Below are 19,560 nucleotides of genomic sequence, written 5' to 3'. Positions count from 1 at the left end.
AGGAGAAAAAGAGACATTCAGTGAATGTGACCAGGAAGGTGAGGTTGAGTGACACTCCTCAGGAGAGGAGCATTTTCATCACTTTTCCATTGTGCCGTAAGAGAGGCCGGTGCCAGATTCTTGAAAGCTGAAAGAGAACCACAGGTGGGGGAGAAGGCACCTGCTTGCTAGGTTAAGCTCCTGAGGGTGATAGAGGGTTCCCAGCGCAAGCAGTTAGAAACAGCAGGAACTAAAAGCATCAGAAAAACAGTTACACTGTCCCAGAGGTTTTTGCATCTCTTGGGCTAAGTCTTCCTTCTTCTTTTCCCACTTCAGTTATACAGGTAGTCCTCGACTTACAACAGTTCGTTTAGTGACTGTTCAAAGTTACAACGGCATTGAAAAAAGTGACTTATGACCATTTTTCATTCTTATGCCCATCGTAGCATCCCCTGGTCACATGATTTACATTGGTCACATGACTTGCATTGGATGCTTGACAACTGACTCACATTTATGATGGTTGCAGTGCCCCAGGGTCATGTGATCACCTTTTGTAACCTTCTGGCAAGCCAAAGTCAACGGGGAAACCAGATTGACTTAACAACCACGCTATTAATTTAACAATTTCAGTGACTCGCTTAACAAACGTGGCAAGGAAAGTCGTAAAACGGGGCAAAACTCACTTCGCAGATTTTTCACTTAACAATATAAATTTTGGTCTCAATTGTGGTCATAAGTTGAGGACTACGTGTAATTACAGGCAGTCCCCAAGTTAAGAACAAGTTCCGTTTCTCTATCTTTAGCTCAAATTTATCTGTAAGTCAGAGCTCGTACGTACTTACGAATGGGCCGCCTATTACTAGCAACGGTGTTGTCCTTCCTCAAGCCGACAAACCATTGAAGCTGCGCTATGTTGACATGAACTGCTAAAAACAAGTTGTGCATTCAAATCATGCAGCTTCACCAGTTTATACTTCAGTGGTTTGTCAGCTTCAGTGGTTTGTCAGCTCAAGGGAGGATGATTCTGTCTGCCATTTTTAGTAATAGGCAGCCCTATTGGTAATTAGGGGTTGTCCTTACGTTCTTAACCCAGGTTGTCCCAAAGGTGCTTTTTCAAGAGGCAACTGTACTTTCTTGTTTTTCTTTGAAGACGTTTTGCTTCTCATTCAAGAAGCTTCTCAAGCTCTGTTCCTCAGAAGCTTCTTGGATGAGAAGCGAAACGTCTTCAAAGAAAAACAAGAAAGTACAGCTGCAAAAGCACCTTTGGGACCACCATGACCTGGATGACTGAACATTTCCAGAGACATTCTTAAAGCAAGAAGTGCCAGCTAGTGGGGAATTCTGGGAATTGAAGTCCCCCCCAACCCCCTTAAAGTTACCAAGGTTGAGAGACACGGCTCTAGATGCATCGGAGATTGTTTCATAAACATGCTGCAATAATCTCAACAGGGTGTAACCAAGATAACTGTGCCAGATCAGAGTGACTCAGAAAAAGTCACTGCTGGCTTTAGGAATACTATTGTTCCAATTCCTTCCTTGATACTGCAGCAAAATAAGGAAGAACAAAGAGACCTGAAGCACTAGGCTGATCTTCCTGGGATATACAAACACCTTCCGAAACTGGCTGAAGCTCAATCTGATTTCTCAAATGCTTTTGGTCACAGGATTTATTTACTGTCTATTAAAAATACCAGCCTTATTGTTGTTTCTGTCAAGAAAAGGAAATAAATCTCTCCTTAAGTTTGTGTCATAGGTAAAGGTAAAGGTTCCCCTGCATATGCCTGCTAGTCATTTCTGGCTCTAGGGTTTGTAAGCCGAAGAGCCAGCGCTGTCCGAAGACTTCTCTGTGGCCATGTGGCCAGCATGATTAAATGCAGAGGGCACACTGTACGCTGTTACCTTTCCGCCAAAAGGGTCCCTATTTTTCTACTTGCATTTTTACATGCTTTCGAACTGCTAGGTTGGCAGAAGCTGGGACAAGGAACTGGAGCTCACTCCATTATGCGGCGCTAGGGATTTGAACCACTGAATTGCCAACCTTTCTGATCGACAAGCTCAGCGTTTTAGCCACTGAGCCACCGCATCCCAAGATCATGTCATAGCTTCTCTTAATCGTAAGGCCTGCTCTGTTATATCTGCATTGTAGAGAGATATAATCAGAAAGGCAATGAGGGAGAATCAGATTAATTAATCTCACACTGACTGTTTCCGTAAAGGTCTGAAGAGGGTCATAAGGATTCTTTGAGAATTGTTCCATCTGATTTGACGGTCAAGGAAAACTAGAGGAAGCCCCTCACAGTTCTTGTGATGAAGCGATCATGAAAGCTATGGGGTTTTAAGGCCAGTGAATGCTACCCAGCGGGAAGGCTGTGCAGTGCTGGTACAGGCCCTTTGTCTTGTCTGGTGAGGGAGGGATAGGTAGAGTATTCAGCATGTTAGAGATGGCATAAACTAGAGGAGGCTTGCAATGAAGAGCCACACAGGAAGATTGTGGTTCAGGCAGTCTTCCCTATTAGGAAGCTGGCATTTGCCTCAAGAGATTCTGCAGACCAAGGGAAGGTTCCTCTCAAAGCAACTAACATTTTCAGAAGATGAATTTTGTCAGGATCCCTGTTAAGAAGGGAAAGACTAAATTTCTCCACCACTGCTGTGGCTGTGAGCATTTGTCAGGATGCTCCTAGCTAAAATGTATCATACTTAAGTCCTGAGAGTATGGGCACCTGTCTGCAAGCTTTGCTGAGGATTTCAAAATATGTAAAATGGATCACTGTTTAGATAACGTCAACTCTCCCTGAGAATATCTACCCATCCCAGCAGTAGGCACGCCCGCAGGTCCCTTCTCTTAAACACTGGTATCTTGAAAAGGTTCAGGAGGGTATCTTTTCTGTTGCAACACCTGCCCTATGGAATACCTTTCCTCTGAAGATCCAACAGCCCTGCCCCCATCCCATTAACCTTCCAGAAGTTACTTAAGAGTTGACTTCCCTTCCCCAAATATTGGGATAAGGTGAAGTTGGGGGAGAGTGCTCTGGATTGCATCTGAGAAGTGATTGTGGAACCAGGATTTTCTGTTCTAGCTTTCTGTTTTGTGTGTGTGTATGGTTATGCTTTTGCTGTGACCTGCTCAGAGTTTGGTTGTAAGATTGGAAGCCATACAAATATTTTAAATAAAGAAATAAACCACTTTCTTCAGGGTAAATCCTTGGTAATAAAAGGGGCTAAGAAATTATGGATAGCTGGATGCATACATTATGTTTAAACTTTGATGTGATGTTTTGCCTAACTTGTGTGACCCCGGTCCTGTGAACAGAAACAATGTTTTATGCTTTAGTTGTTGTATGAACCAAGCCAGTTCTGGTTTATTTATTCAACCATGGTTAAATAAATGAAACCTTAGTGCAAGATACAAAACCAGCCTAAAATCATAGCTCTCCAGTTAAAATCAGATTGTGACGGAACATAGTGAAATTCAATGTTAATTTGAAGATCACTTCCTGATCAGACAAAACATTTGGTATTGTGAACCAGAAAACTTAAAAAATATATAATTAAAAAAATTCAGTTTATGTTGAATTTTCATATTGCTAATTATAATTTTAGCAACTTCTTTGCGTTCTTTTATCTTTCTCTTTTGTTCCTCATTATTGGGAATCACATAGGTTGGAAAGCATTGGTGTTTTCTGAGTTTCCTGTGCTTCTTGCATTAAAACGTCATCAAGTGTTTGTCAAAATATTCATTCAAAAATATACATTTCCATTCACCACCCCTCTAAAACTGGCTGCAAAACTGTTTTTCCCACTTGACAAAAATTCATTCTTTTCTCCCTTTCCTGTTACAATGTATCAAACATTCACTGCTTTCTAAATTGATCCAAATAGATTTACAGAAAATAAACGTGCTGTTCTTCTCCCTGGAACATCAGGCAGCCCACATGGGTGATGATGAACCATTATTACTTTGATGAGATCACCAGTCTATTTGTTTCACTGGCCTTCTCCCATGTAGCAATTATGCTTCTCCCCCCCAAAAAGCAAAACAAAAACAAAAAACCCTCCACCCTGTACAAAATCTTACATTATTTCCAAATGTGCCTTATGTAGGCTTCATTCCTTCCCCCAGCCCAGCCTTTGTTAACCCTTTCAATATTCCTTTTTTGATGTAAAAAAACATAGAATATTTATTTCAATACTGGTTATGGAAGACCTTTTTCTGCAGTTTTAATGAACCCTTAGTTTTGTGAACTGTGACACCAATATGTTTCTTTTCTTTTCAGGAAGGACAAAAAAAGAGAAAGTAATGGAAAGAAATTTGGAGCAGCATCTCCAAATATAGATGTATCCCAAAAGTGTTTTTCCGAAAGGCAACTGGACTTTGTTTTCCTTGAAAACATTTCACTTGTCATCCAAGAAGCTTGTTCGCTTCTGACTGAATGGTGGAAAATGGAAGGATTTATATTCCTTGCCGTCATCTGGTTGCTAACACTCTTTCTGAGAATTGTTGGGGCCATTTGGAGGTTTATCTGTGCTCTCAGGCTCACCTAAATAGTGCATGCAACCTCTGTGTTTCAAGAAATTTCCACATCCATTTGCACTATTCAAGGTGACAGTACAGATAAACCTCCAAATGACCTCAACAGCTCTTAGAAAGAGCGCTAACAACCAGATCAATCAAACATTTATTGTCAATGCACAACATGTGTACAATGAAATTGAAAATATAATATAAATACTATATAAGAATATAAATTTATAAAGAACATAAATTCTTCCATTCTTCACCATTCAGTCAGAACTGAAGAAGCTTCTTGGAGGAGAAGTGAAATGACTTCAAAGAAAAATGAAGAAAGTCCAGGTCCTTTTTGAAAAAGCACCTTTGGGACAACTTTACCTGGATGACTGAGCATAACCATAGACAATATAGATGTACGTTATTCTTTCTTTTGGAGAAACGTCTTCCCTTCTTTTGTTCTTCTGTTATTTCTCAAACACAGTTTATCCAGGACCTTTGTGGAAATAGTTGGGAATGTGCATTTATGGTAAGGCTGCCTTCCCCAGTTTGATGGTCTCCAGATATATTGGATTCCAGCTCCCATAATCCTAGCTAACGGTGAGCATGCTGGCTATGTACTGAGGCAGTAGTGGGATTCATTTTTTTTTTTTACTACCGTTTCTGTGGCCGTGGCTTGGTGGGCGTGGCAGGGGAAGGATACTGTAAAATCTGCAGTCAGAGGTGGTATTTGCCGGTCCTCCAAACTACTCAAAATTTCCGCTACCGGTTCTCCAGAACTGGTCAGAACCTGTTGAATACCACCTCTGTACTGAGGGCATGTTAAAGGTTCGTAAAGGCTGTTTTAGCAAATGGCATATTACTTAGCTGGTTTCATAATACAACAGATTGACAGCAATTTTTTGGGATAAAGTTAGCAAAGCCTGGGTCTATACCAGAAGTCTGCCTTCCTCAGTTCTGCTTGTGCTTTTGCAATCATTTCACACATTGTGTGGTATTTCTTTTATTTAAGGCCGAAAGAATTATCTTCATTTGCTTAGTGTTTATCTATACAAACTTCCACCTCTCTGATAGCAAATATCAGTAGTTACTCTGCTCCAAAGTCACTTGAACTTTCTTTTAAAGGTCAATAATTTTTCCCGATAGTTGCATAGCCATTTTTGGCTATTAATAAGACAGTTTTAAGGAAGTTGTTCTCTTTCATGAAAAGCTGAATTGCTTTCTTTGATTCACTTATGGCTTGCTCTGTTACTCTCGGTTACACCTAATAGAAAACAATCCCCCATGAAATAATACTCTGTAAAAGTAACAGAGTCCCTGCTCTGGAAATATAGATTAGTCATGTCTTTATCTTTATTTTCTATCTAGTTTTATAGTGTGGAGTTCACATTATGTACAGATTGGTTGAAGTAAGTCTAGCACCAGCTGTGCCCTGGCTATCCTGAATTGTCAGTGACTTCTAATTAAGATGTTATCTTTTCTTAATGCCTGGCTCTGTTCCTAGCCACTTCTATGAGGTAACAGGTTGATAGGTATATCAGCAAAGCTATTTCCTAGCTTCCCTTCCTTACATGTTTCTAGTGGGTGATAGCTAAATAATATGTCATGGCCCTATTTATGGGCTTAGCCTAATTTCAGTGAAAAATAGTAGAATCAAACAAAACTGAAAGTGGGTTGAACACAGGATTTTGTTTCTAATGACAACGTTTTAGGTCAAGTTTGAGCTAAGTGCCATTTTAAGCTATATCAAGCTGGATAGCCCAGTTCCTCAGCTTTCTAACTCAGCTGGCTGAAATTTGGTTCAGAAGAAATGTTATCTTGGGAGATACTCCCCCCACCCAACTCCAAATGTATTTATTTCTAGAATTTAGAAGACATTTTTTCCAGATAACATAATAGTAAGCATGGGGATGCATAGGCTAGAACATCTTCACGTCAGACTTTATGCATGTTTCCTTCTAAAATAGGCATCCATAATGTATACATTGAGTTACTAAGGCAACCCAAAATACATCAAAATATCTGATCTAGTGAGAGACACTGCTAGAATCATAAGCACTGAAACCAAAGAGGCTGTGGCTGAACTCACAGATTCAGTTGCCATTTCCATCTAAGTTATTTCTTTGGGCCATTAGAGTATGTATGTATGTATGTATATGTATGTATGTATATAAATATATACATACAACTATACCAAGGCATTCTGCACACTCAAGATTTTAAAGAACAGAATTCATACTTCAATCATCTTTACCCTTCTTTAAACAGGAAGAGAAAAAGAAAATCCAGGGTTTAGCACCTTTTATATAATTATGCTGATTTAAACAAAATGAATGGTGATAGTGAAATCAGCTTATTAACATAAGGGAATAGCTTATTTCTCTAACCTTGGTAATGGAATCTACCCAATTCCCTTTAACTTGCGATCCATGGGCTTTTCTTTATATGACTACAATCCCTATCAATTCTCTTGTCAACATGCAAAAATCAAAAGGTTTGTAATACTCTTTCTAGTTTTTAAATTGTAATTTAATTTGCCCAGAGTCTTCAGGAAACCTCTACACTGTATAAATAAACTAAAATAAATATTGTTTGAAATTGCCCAGTATGCATAGCTATGCTGCTTCTCCTTTGTTAATGTCCCTATCCAGCTTTTATGTTTAAATAAAACTACATTCTCCAACTATCCAAACAGATTTGCCTACCGTGTGAACATATCTTCATTGTGATGTGTAGATATCCCTTGAGAAACAGCAATTGTAAGCCTCATGCAAATTGTGTGGTCCACATGGTAGAATTTACACAATCCTGGATGACATAACAAAGAAAAAAATAGGCTATGAAATCAGTTTTCTACCGTAGAGTAACACCTCTGCTTTTCCTGTGATACACTGGTATAAATTTATATTTGTCAGGTTTAAAGCTGCCCAATCATCTTTGAAGAATCTCTGGAAAATGCAGCTTTAAAAAGAGTTGCTTTTCTAAGAAACCAGTATGTAGTATATTAACAGACTGTAAGAATGAAAATGCCTTGAAGGTGAAAAAGTGTTCCAAGCAAGTGTTTTCACAGATAAGTCTTTAATTAAAGCAGACTGTCAGAGTATCCAAGAGAATGGAGCATGAGCTATGCATTTGGCACTTGGTTTTTACACATTACGCAACATTGTCAGCTAGTTTAGATTAGAAGCATACTTTTGCTATGCTGGTGTAATTACCTCATTATATTTCTGAAATGTACTCTGTGTCATGTGGCCCAATGTGACCTTCAGATAAAATAACTCAGGGCATTGCCAGATTTGTTTTCAGGTTTCAATGGGAAAGAAATTAATCTTCTCCTGATCAATCAACAGCATTATTAGGCACTTTCCATCACAGGTTCTGGCTCCTTCCTATGGCAGATTTCTGCAAAAGAGAAATTGTAGGTTACCTTGGTTCTTGTGAAGATTTGAAGTTATGTCATAGAGCCTTCAAACTTTCTTTTCCTCCTCCAGGATATGTAGACCTGGGGTCCGCAACCCATGAGCCGTGGACCAGTACCAATCTATGGTCTGTAAGAGACGTGGCACAGAGGTTAGAATGTAGTATTGCATGCTAACTCTGCTCACTGACGGGAATTTGATCCCTTTGATCATGACCTGCTCAAGGTTGACTCAGCCTTCCATCCTTCCAAAATGGGTAAAATGGGGACCCAGGTTGTTGGGGGCAATAGACTGACTCTGTAAACCACTTAGAGAGGGTTATAATGCACTATGAAGCAATGTATAAGTCTAAGTGCTATTGCTATCAAGGTTAGGAACCCGGCCATGAAAGCAGCAGGTGAGAGGGTGAAGTTTAATCTGTGCATGCCCAGGATCTAGGTTGCAGATGAAACACACACACATACACACAGTCCATGGAAGAATTGTCTTCCACAAAACCGGTCCCTGGTGCAAAGAGGCTTGGGATCACTGATGTAGACTACTTCTAGCTATGCCAAAAGGAAGTAGCATTTCATTTTTCCTTCCCCTTGTTATGCTTTATAGCCTCATCTGCACAGAAATTTGAATAATAAAAACAAACTTCTTAATAATAATAATAATCCCTCCAGTGAGGCACTCCCTTGATGTGGTTGTGGTGCTTGTTGCATTCTCTGAAGAAGATCAGATTGAACCATATTGGACAGGTCTCATTAAAGGAGCCAGACAAACAGTGTCTCTCCCATAAACAATATGGTGAAGTAAAATTATATATAGAAACCCATATTGGCTCAGTTGTTGCCTAGGTCAACAAGGACCATGCTAAGTTGTTTTAGTTCCTGGACATCTGATGACAAGTGGATTACAGGATTCAGAACTCTTGGCTGAGCAACCAGCTGTTGCAGGACTACTGGAAGAAAAGTTGTTTACCCATTGCAACTATACAAAGACTAAAAACAAAACAAAAAATCTGTTACAAGTAGTCTTTGACTTACGGCCACAGTTGTGTGCACAGTTTTGGTTGCTAAGCAAGACAGTTAAGAGATTTCCCCCACCCCCATTTTAACTGTGACAACTTTCTTCCCACAGTTGCTAGGTGAATCACTGCGGTTGTTAAATTAGTAACACAGTTGTTAAGTAAATCTGGCTTCCCCATTGATTTTGTTTGCCAGAAGATGGCACAAGGTGGTCACATGACCCCAGGACACTGCAGCCATCATAAATACGAGTCAATTGCCAAGTGCCTGAGTTTTGATCACATGACCATGGGGATGAAGCAATGGTCATAAGTGTGAAAAATGGTCATAATTCACTTCTTTCATTGCCATTGTAATTTCAAACAGTCACTAAATGAACTGTTGTAAGTTCAAGGACTAAGTGCATTTTCTCCACAACAACAACCCTGTGAGATGAATTGGGTTGAGAGAGAGAGTGACCAACCCAAGATCACCCAGTCTGCTTTCTTGTTTAAGGCAGGACTAGAACTCATAATCTCCCAGTTTCTAGTCTGTTTCTTTAACCACTAGACCAGGGGTGTCAAACTTGCGTCGTCATTGTCGTCATGTGATGTATCACAACTTTCCCTCCTTTGCTAAAATGGGGGTGAGGGTGGCCAGTGCATGACACATCTGGCCAATGGGCCATGAGTTTGATACCCCTGCAGTAGGCTGATCCTTGCATTTACGACCATTGCAGCATCCCACAGTCACACAATTGCCATTTGTGGGCTTTCCAACCGGTTTGCAACAAGCAGAGTTAATGGTAAATGCAGAAGTAAAATGCCAAGTCTCAGTCAGGTGATGTTTCCCTTAAGGACCTTAGCGACTTGCTTAATGACTGAATAACATCCTAAATCCACCACGGTCATGTGGTTTTTCCATTTAGCAATTGCAACACTTAGGGAAAGAGTTGCTGGTCCCAACTGGAGTTGCTAAGCAAGGATTACCTGTAAATCACTTTTTAAGGGATAGCTGCTTGAGCTGGGTAGAGGGAACCAGGATAGCGATCTACCTTTTTTTTAAAAAAAATGGTAAGGTTGAATGGACAAGTTCACTCCAGCAGCCCTGTCAGATTAGTTGTTGTTATCATCTGCCCCTCCTCCTCCTTCTACCCTCAGTGAATCAGGAAAGGGACACATGGCCAGCCTTTATGTTCTTGGCTCTGAAATGCCATTGATAAATCGCCCTCCCTGTCATGGGCACTTTTTCCAGCCAAGAAAGCCCCTATTTGGAGAGAGAGAGCTATTGTGTATGTGTGTATATATACATGTGGTGGGGTTCCTCTTCCACCCACTTTGTTCACAGATGTCAGAGAGCTTGCTTTGAAAAAAAAATAAAAATCCCCTTTTGGCAGCCTGTTGCTGTTTCCACAATTAGCTGAGGCAAGTATAATGTTGTCAACAGCTGCCAGGGCTGTACGGAAGAAAATAGCATTTTGTGACCGCTGCATCTTTCTTCCATTGAGACACTCCTTTTCACAGCATCGCGGCTCATCTGAGAACAATGTGTGGCCCACTGCAAGTGAAGAGGCTGGAGGTTAACTAACTGCATCTTGGCTTAGCGCATCAGTCCCTCCTCCTGGCCTCAGGTCAGTGGCATTGCCAGTTGCTCAGCTCAAGGGGAAAATTGTCTTGAATTTCCCACACGACAGTTGGAGCCTACGAAGACCCGGACCAGCAGCTTAACACAAGGTTGACATGGTGCTAAGTTGCTGCAGTGCGCGGGGAGGCAAGATCAGAGAGATTTTTTCCTCAGTCTCTTCCTTCAGAAATCACATTTTGCATTGTGAGTTACCATGACAATGCTCAGTTCATTCATTTATTGTTATTTATAGAAAGGGACCGGCTAGAGATATTGCAGGTTTAAGATGCTATGACCTAGTCGCACAATTTATCTTTTTAAAATAACAAGAGGTATTTTCAGCACACATTTTTTTTACTAGAGCAGGCAAATAGCCTCTAAGACTTCCACACAGAAATAGAGGGGGGCGGTTCTATTTCTCTTTCAGTCTAGTCTAGTCCCATCCTGTCCCTCATCTATCTATCTATCTATCTATCTATCTATCTATCTATCTATCTATCTATCTATCCATGAATGAAAGAGAAGAGTTCTAAAAAATATGTCAATTTGGGGCTCATCATAAACAGGCCCTCATCCACTATGGTTGGATGTTATAGTTATAATCAACTTGTGCATGTTAAAGCTAACCCAGTAGCCACAACTGAAGAAAATGTGTGGGTGGCTTAGCCATTATTTTATATCTTTCCCAATCTTCTGACTGTTGTCTAGTTCCAGACAATCTGTGGAAGAAAATGGTTGCTGCCATGAACAAAAAGGATGCAAAATCTCTCTCTCTCTCTCTCTCACTCTCTCTCTCTCTTTCTTTCTCCCCCTCCCCCTCTCCCTTTCTATCACTCCATCCCCTCCTCAGGTGAAGAGAAAAAGGGCGGGATTTTTGTCAGAAAAAAATTCTGAGAAATTTTTGACTTAGCTCTACTCAATACAACTGTAAAATAGCACTTTAAAACAATCAACGGCTAACACATGAATTATATTTTACTTAATTACTTAGCTAGTTATATCCTGCTTTTATTACATTATAAATAACTCAAGACACAGAATGTACATAATATTCCTTCCTCCCCACAACAGCCCTGCGAGGTGGGTTGGGTTGAGAGAGAATGGCTGGGCCTAAAGTCACCCAGCCAGTTTTCATGCCTAAGGTAGGACTAGAACTCACAATCTCCTGCTTTCTAGACTTAACTACTAGACCAAAGTGGCTAAAAAGCCATTTCAACCTGGATTGCTCAAGGTCTTCCTAAACAAGTAGGGTTTGATATGTTTTATAGGATGGGGAGAACCCATCAGTCGAGCTATCCAGAGTTTTTTAAAGGCAGAGAGCAGCCATGATGAAAATCAACCAATCGAAATCTCACTCCACTATCTACATATAAACCCCATCCATAGATTTTAGAAGGCAAGAAGGGAAATATCTTAAATATTGATTTTTCTGTCCTGAACACTCCAAATGCATTTGGAATCAACTGGGCCATAGATAATTTGCGGCTTTCAGCATGTTTTCTTCTTGCTGTTTGGTGTAAATCTCTTGCTCCTATTTACAGCCACAGACAGCATACTGTAATCGAAGAGGAATAGCCCTAAATCATATAAACATTTGCTAGCCCATTATTTTTTATGTTTCAGATCAAAATACCCCAGGAATTCTATCACATTCTATCACCATTTTGTCAGAAATAGTTGTATGAGATAAGGACGCTCCTATCTTTCTCCCATCACTTGTCCTGCCCTTATTTTAAAACGCTACACCAGTTGCTCTGTTTGGTGTCTGTATACATTAGTATCCAATTTCTCTGTAAGGAAATCTCCATTCAATTCCTTGAATGCCATCTCTGTGTTTCTTATTGACAATTGTTAAGTCTGGGGTGTTGTCTGGAAAATAGATAGTTTGAATTCCAAAGTCCTAGAGCATTTTAGCATCTTCATTTTCTATTACTTTGTCTATTCTGTGATTCCACCAGTTCTTGCTGGCAGGCTAATGTTTTTTTGCAGATCTTCCAATGCACCATTGTTGCTAGTTTATTATTTACAGCACTAGCACTATAGCTCTTAGACTTATATACCGCCCCATAGTGGCATCACTCTCTGGGCAGTTTACAATGTCAGCATATTGCTCCCAAAAATCTGGGTCCTCATTTTACTGAGCTTGGAAGGATGGAAGGCTGAGTCACCTTTGAGCCCCGTCAGGATTGAACTCCAGGTTGTAGGCAGAATTAGCTGTAATATTGCATTTTAACAATCCCACTGTTATCATTTCACTGTTTATAGTCAGATGGGCAATCTTCTTGCAACAGCTAGCTAGGTTTTATTGGTACTAGACTTTCATCCTGTCTTTTATATACATTTCCATATTCATCCATGTTGGTCAACTCAACTGCCACCTTCCATTTTCCCCACAACAATAGATTTTATCCATCTATTGGGTCCTTCCAAAGACCCGGGGTAGGCAGTTGTTATTGTTTAATAATATTAAAGATACTGTCACATGATGTAAGCTACCTTTTGCAATTGACTGAAGGGGATTTTGTCATTGTCAATGATGTTGTTAAAAAAATGGGTTGGACTGAAAGAGAGAATGATTGGCTCAAAGTCACCAAGGGGCTTCTGTGCCTAATGGAGGCCTAGATTTCATGGTTTCTAGGCCAACATCTCAACCACTATACAAACCGTAGTGTAAGCTTTCCTAATTGCTGTTGTTGCATAACCACATTGTAGTGTAAACATGTTCTCTGTGAAATGTAGCATGACCTTCACAGCAGTACTCCAGTCCAGAACATATATTATTCAATATGGAAGTGACAACTGATGTCCAAATGTTGTTTTATATGAACCAAATGATCTTACCCCATTATAGTTTTTGACACCTCACTATAGTGAAGCATACAGTATCTGCACTGTTATAAAAGCTTAGATGTTTTCAGAGTTTTGCTTAGAACAGGCTTAAAGATAAATTACCAAGAGACTCTTTTTGATTGCAGTATGATTTTTAAGTGAAATATTTTCCCTAGCATATTAAGCTCTTATTTAAACCAGAATATTTCCATGCACAGAGAAGGAAACAGTCAGTGTTCAGTCTTATTTTACTTCCTCTTTCACCAGTGTTGGCAAATTCATAGAGCTTCTAAATGCACCTTTGTAAAAAATAGCTCACAACTATAGCAAGGGTGGAAGGAATAAAACGACACAACAGGAAAACTACTTATACCAAAACCCATGAGCATTTCTGAATCCTACTGGATGCTTCTTTGAAGCCTCTGGTTAGATCACCTATTTAGATTTGGATACCAGAATAAGGCACAAAGCTGCTTTGAAGAAGTGCATGCTAATCTTTTTAGTCAATACTAAATTGAGCTTTCTCTGTTTCTGTTGGCAATGTAATTTTAGGTTTTCAGGCAAAGTATTTTGTAATGTAGTGCTTCATTTTTTGCATTAATAGTATTATTTGACACCTAATTAAATGGAGATGCTAGGAGTAGACCATACTTTTTTGAAGGGAGAAGTTTTTCATATCATTAGTATCCATCTGGAAAAACTAAGTCCGTTAATGTAACCATTTGAATTACAGCAAAATCAGCTCCTTTCAGGGTCACAGGAAAGAGTTAATGAGGAGGAGGCAGCAGAAATGACAAAAGTAACAAGAACAATGGAGGGATATCAGAACATTCTAATAATGGAGCACAATCCCATTTTGAATAGAACAGGGGTCTCCAACCTTGGCAACTTTAAGACCTGTGGACTTCAATTCCCAGAATTCTGTGAATTGAAGTCCACAATCTTAAAGTTGCCAAAGTTGGAGAGTCCTGGCCTAGAACACCTCAGCATGGGCAATATGGCACAGGCCCTGGTTACTTGAGGGCTGTCTATCTCCTAGGGTCAGCCAGGCTAGTTCCATCAGGCAGAGTTGGCTTTCTTCAGGTCCTTTCACTGTCAAACAATGACATCATCAGGATCAACTCTAAATCCCAACTTCGCTGAGTAACTGACAGGACTCCTGCTAGTTCTTGGTACATTTCTATAGGTTTTACACCTATGGCACAATGATGTATCCTTTCGTAATCCTTCAATACAACATTCTCTATGTGCACAATCTTCATCCTCTAGCATTGCCTGAACTAAGCTTTTGACTTTGTTTTATTTAATTTTTATTCTGCATAGCCAGCTGAACAGGCATGCCCTTTTAAGTAAAAATGAACACGTCATCCACGTCATAGAGAGATAGGGAGAGTGACCCAACTACTAATACAGTGGAGGATCTCTAGCCATCAAGTCTTGGGACATCAGTTGCTGAGAAACATGGGAACCATGGGAGCCGGTCACTATTGCTCCACACCAGAGAGGCCTTTGGTATTTTCTAGCAGAGGTCTAATATTCTGGTGTTCATTGATGGTCAGAGTCTCTTTCTCACTGCTTGAGATATTTGCATAAGTTCCAGCAGTTGGTAAAATAACAGGTGTAAAAGGAGGCCCAACAAGAAATGGAAATTTTGTCAGATATCCACATGACTGTTGATAAAGTACAATCATAAATATTAGTTTTTAATATATAAAAATAGATTATTTGAGCATCTGGACCGCATTATGATTTGATAGCATTTGAAAGTTTGCAAGGCTTTGACCAACTTGGTGTTCCAATGAAAGGTTCAATTTCTATCTTCTCTATGTCTCCAAATATCTGCCAAATATAAACAAGCAGTCTATATCCAGGCTGTCTAGAAATTTTATAGCTGTTATTTATCCTCTAGGGTTACATCTTAATACAGAACGCCAACTCCATTTTCAAATCAGATAGCTTTTGCCACACCTGTTTCACGTTCTTGTGTTATGACTATATTAAACTGCTCCCCAAGGTCAGAAGAGGGATGAGTGCAGGGGCATCACTATTAGAAACAGTTGTGTGTGTTATTTTCAGCCAGCAAGATTTGTTTTTTTAACTTGACTCTGGACAAAGGAAATATTCAATGGGCTCCAACAGATTCAAAGAACAAAGGTTAGAACACATTGGGTGAGAGGCATGACCGAAAGCTGCTGTGTGAAAGTTGGTCTTTTATAAGTATTTAAAATGTAACCCAGATCATACCACTTTAGCCAGGAACCTGAGAGGGTTTTTTTTTTAAGAAATGCTAAGAAGGTCTAAATGCAGACAGGAAGAACTATCTTATAAATAATATAGTGAGATGTGTAGTAGGTTTATGCAAGTAAAGTACCTTGAGTTTGCTTCAACAAGAACATTTGTGGCACAGAAATAATGCAATTTTCAATGAACTTGCAAGGAAGTAAGTTTTTTAAAGGGATTTTACCATATTCTGAGATCTGCTGTAATGGGATGGTTCACTCAAATCACTATCAAATTAAATCAGTCCATCAAATCTTTGGGCAGCCTTAATCTGTAAACTATTAAGGAAGATTCTAAAAGAAGACTATGTTGAAAAAAGGTGACATGTAGACAGACATGCAGTCCACTGATCACAATAACCGAAACCTTTCGAATTGAGTCAATGGTACCTTTTTAATCACACAAACTTCATTCCAGAGAAATTATGCCATATTTCTTTCCCCTGTTCAATCATGTCCAAGAATTACCTGGACAATTCCCTGGAGTTTTGTTGGCAAGGTTTTTCGGAAATGGTTTGCCATTGCCTCTTTCCTAGAGCTTAGCGGCTTACAGAACATACTAAGTCACAATCAAGGAAATAGACTTTTATTTAGCATGATGATAATGTGTCTCCAGCATATGGAAAAGTAATTGAGAGTATTTTTTAATCTGATGTCTGTTTATCTGTCTGTCTATCTATCCACATAGCTGTTGTGCTATTTTCCAAAACATGCTGTATGTTACAAACTCTGATTCAGAATGCAGATTTTATGCCAATTAAAGCAATCATGGGGAATGAAGATGATGGTTTCTTTGCCTTTATAAAATGCAAATATTTACTGGATTATGTAGGAAAATAAGAATGCCATTATAGGTTTTGTAGAATATGAAGATATATGAAGAAACTCATTCCTTGTATTTAGTAAAATTGTCTTTATTATTTCCAGATATCATGATTTGTATTTATTTTGATGACAATACATTTACATCAAATGCATTAATTAACAATAGAGATCATAGGATATGTATATGTTTGTGTGTGTGTGTGTGTGTATGTGTATAAATATATATATACTAAGACTAACCTGAGCACAACCAAGCCCCCACCTGAACAGAACACGCCTCCAACCAATCAGAACACGGCTAACCCCCCAACCAATCAGAACACAGCCAAACCCCCTACCAATGAGAACACACCCCCACCCAATCAGAACACAGCCAAGCCCCCAGCCAATCAAGTCCCACCCCCACTAGCAGTTAAAAGAAAGAAGCAGCTGCAATCTCACATCACTCTGAGAAGCACAGAGCCGGAGACAGAAGCCTGAAGATGATGAATGAGACTTCATCGAAACGTTGCCTAGATACTTCGAATCTTACGCGGGAGAAAACCCGAACAACCAAAGATCCAAATATATATATGTATATACACACACACACATACATATACAGAGAGAGGGAGTATGTGTGTGTGATATATTTACACACACATATACATACTAGTACGTATATATAATATATTATATATTATAGAATATATATAGACAGCAGTGTGCAAATAATAAACATTTTAATGAGAAACAGTGGATTTTGAAATAAATAGTAAAATAGTTAACAATTGCCTATTATTCTTTTCTATTGTACAGGTGAAACTCAAAAGATTAGAATATTGTGCAAAAGTTCATTTATTTCAGGAATGCAATTTAAAAGGTGAACCTAATATATGAGATAGACTCATTACATACAAAGCAAGATAGTTCAAGCTGTGATTTGTCATAATTGAGATGATTATGGCTTACAACTCATGAAAACCCCAAATCCACAATCTCAGAAAATTATAATATTGTGAAAAGGTTCAATGTTCTAGGCTCAAAGTGTCCCACTCTAATCAGCTAATTAAGCCATAATACCTGCAAAGGGTTCCTGGACCTTTAAATGGTCTCTCAGTCTGGTTCAGTAGAAATCACAATCATGGGAAAGGCTGCTGACCTGACAGTTGTGCAGAAAACCATCATTGACACCCTCCATAAGGAGGGAAAGCCTCAAAAAGTAATTGCAAAAGAAATTGGATGTTCCCAAAGTGCTGTATCAAAGCACATTAATAGAAAGTTATGTGGAAGGGAAAAGTGTGGAAGAAAAAGGTGCACAAGCAGCAGGGATGACAGCAGCCTGGAGATGATTGTCAGGAAAAGGCCATTCAAAAGTGTTGGGGACTTTCACAAGGAGTAGACTGGAGTCAGTGCATCAAGAGCCACCACACACAGACGGATCTTGGACATGGGCTTCAAATGTCGTATTCCTCTTGTCAAGCTGCTCCTGAACAACAAACAACGTCAGAAGCGTCTTACCTGGGCTAAAGAAAAACAGAACTGGTCTTTTGCTTAGTGGTCCAAAGTCCTCTTTTCTGATGAGAGCAACTTTTGCATCTCATTTGGAAACCAAGGACCCAGAGTCTGGAGAAAGAATGGAGAGACACACACTGCAAGATGTTTGAAGTCATGTGAAGTTTCCACAGTCTGTGTTGATTTGGGGAGCCATGTCATCTGCTGGTGTTGGTCCACTGTGCTTCATTAAGTCCAGGGTCAATGAAGCCATCTATCAGGAGGTTTTGGAGCACTTCATGTTTTCTTCCACAGACAAGCTTTATGGGGATGCTGACTTCATTTTCCAGCAGGACTTGCACCTGCCCACACTGCCAAAAGCCCCAAAACCTGGTTCAATGACCCTGGGATTACTGTGCTTGATTCGCCAGCAAACTCACCTGACCTGAACCCCATAGAGAATCTATGGGGCATTGCCAAGAGAAAGATGAGAGACATGAGACCGAACAATGCAGAAGAGCTGAAGGCTGCTATTGAAGCATCCTGGTCTTCCATAACACCTCAGCAGTGCCACAGGCTGATAGCTTCCATGCCACGCCGCATTGAGGCAGTAATTGCTGCAAAAGGGGCCCAAACCAAGTACTGAGTACATATGCATGCTTATACTTTTCAAAGGTCTGATATTGTTCTATGTGCAATCCTTGTTTTATTGATTGCATGAAATATTCTACTTTTCTGAGATTGTGGATTTGGGGTTTTCATGAGGTGTAAGCCGTAATCATCACAATTATGACAAATCACAGCTTGAACTATCTTGCTTTGCTATATTAGTTTCACCTTTTAAGTTGCATTACTGAAATAAATGAATTTTTGCACGATATTCTAATTTTTTGAGTTTCACCTATATATGATACATTTATTTTATTTTTATTTTTTCAAAATTCAGATGGTAACCTCTCATGGCATTTGCTTCTTTGCATTTACAAGTAATACAGAACATATTGTATAACTTTTCAAGCTACTTACCCAATTTAATCTTTTCAGGATTCCAGACTTTGAAACAACCAGGGAAGATCTATATCTGTAATTGTGTTCCATCCACAAGGACACCAAAATGAGGCTAGCAGGGGCAGAAAGAGTAAGCCAACCTTGCAGTCCCATTTGGTGCATGATTGTGACTGAGAAATGTTAACTACAGTACTTCAATATGGATCTATATTCATACTGATATAAGAAATATCTTCCCAAGAAGTATAGTCAGCTTCACATCTGAAAACCTAGCCTATTTCAATGTTTATTATTTCAGTGTTCTTAAGACCTAGAAACAAAATCAGTGCTTAGAAATGTTAGTAGGTTATTATTTTTTTACAGGAATGTTGTGTTCTTTAATCATCCTCTTCAGCAGTTTTAAATGTCTCATGCAACAGTTCTGTTAACATGGCTCTGCATTACATCCTACAACACTTTGAATCACCAAATACCTACGCAAGGGTCCTCTTTGTAGACTTCAGTTCAGCATTCAATACCATCATTCCAGACACTCTTCTAAGTAAATTAAACCAACTAGTGGTACCTGAACACACTTGTAAGTGGATCATAAGCTTCCTAACAGACAGGAAGCAGCAGGTGAA

At 39.5% G+C, this 19,560-nt stretch overlaps 1 long non-coding RNA gene across 2 annotated transcripts in view; it reads right to left on the bottom strand.

The window, feature by feature from the left end:
* LOC148127825 (uncharacterized) overlaps nucleotides 1-19,560 on the bottom strand; it is a 64,638-nt gene that overhangs the window by 14,470 nt on the left and 30,608 nt on the right. The window contains exons 3-4 of one of the 2 annotated variants that reach the window (XR_015740263.1): nucleotides 7,705-7,891; nucleotides 7,195-7,297 (exon numbers count right to left, since the gene is read on the bottom strand). This is a non-coding gene — a long non-coding RNA (uncharacterized LOC148127825). Of the gene's footprint in view, nucleotides 1-7,194; nucleotides 7,298-7,704; nucleotides 7,892-7,916; nucleotides 8,038-19,560 lie in introns of both variants that reach the window. The other variant, XR_015740262.1, reaches the window with a different exon arrangement.

This window comes from Pseudonaja textilis, chromosome 1 (assembly GCF_049901715.1).
Source record: "Pseudonaja textilis isolate UNSWEBS1 chromosome 1, rPseTex1.2, whole genome shotgun sequence".
NCBI lineage: Eukaryota > Metazoa > Chordata > Lepidosauria > Squamata > Elapidae > Pseudonaja > Pseudonaja textilis.
The sequence above is the reverse complement of the archived record's forward strand: the minus strand, read 5'-3'. Positions and strand labels throughout refer to the sequence as shown.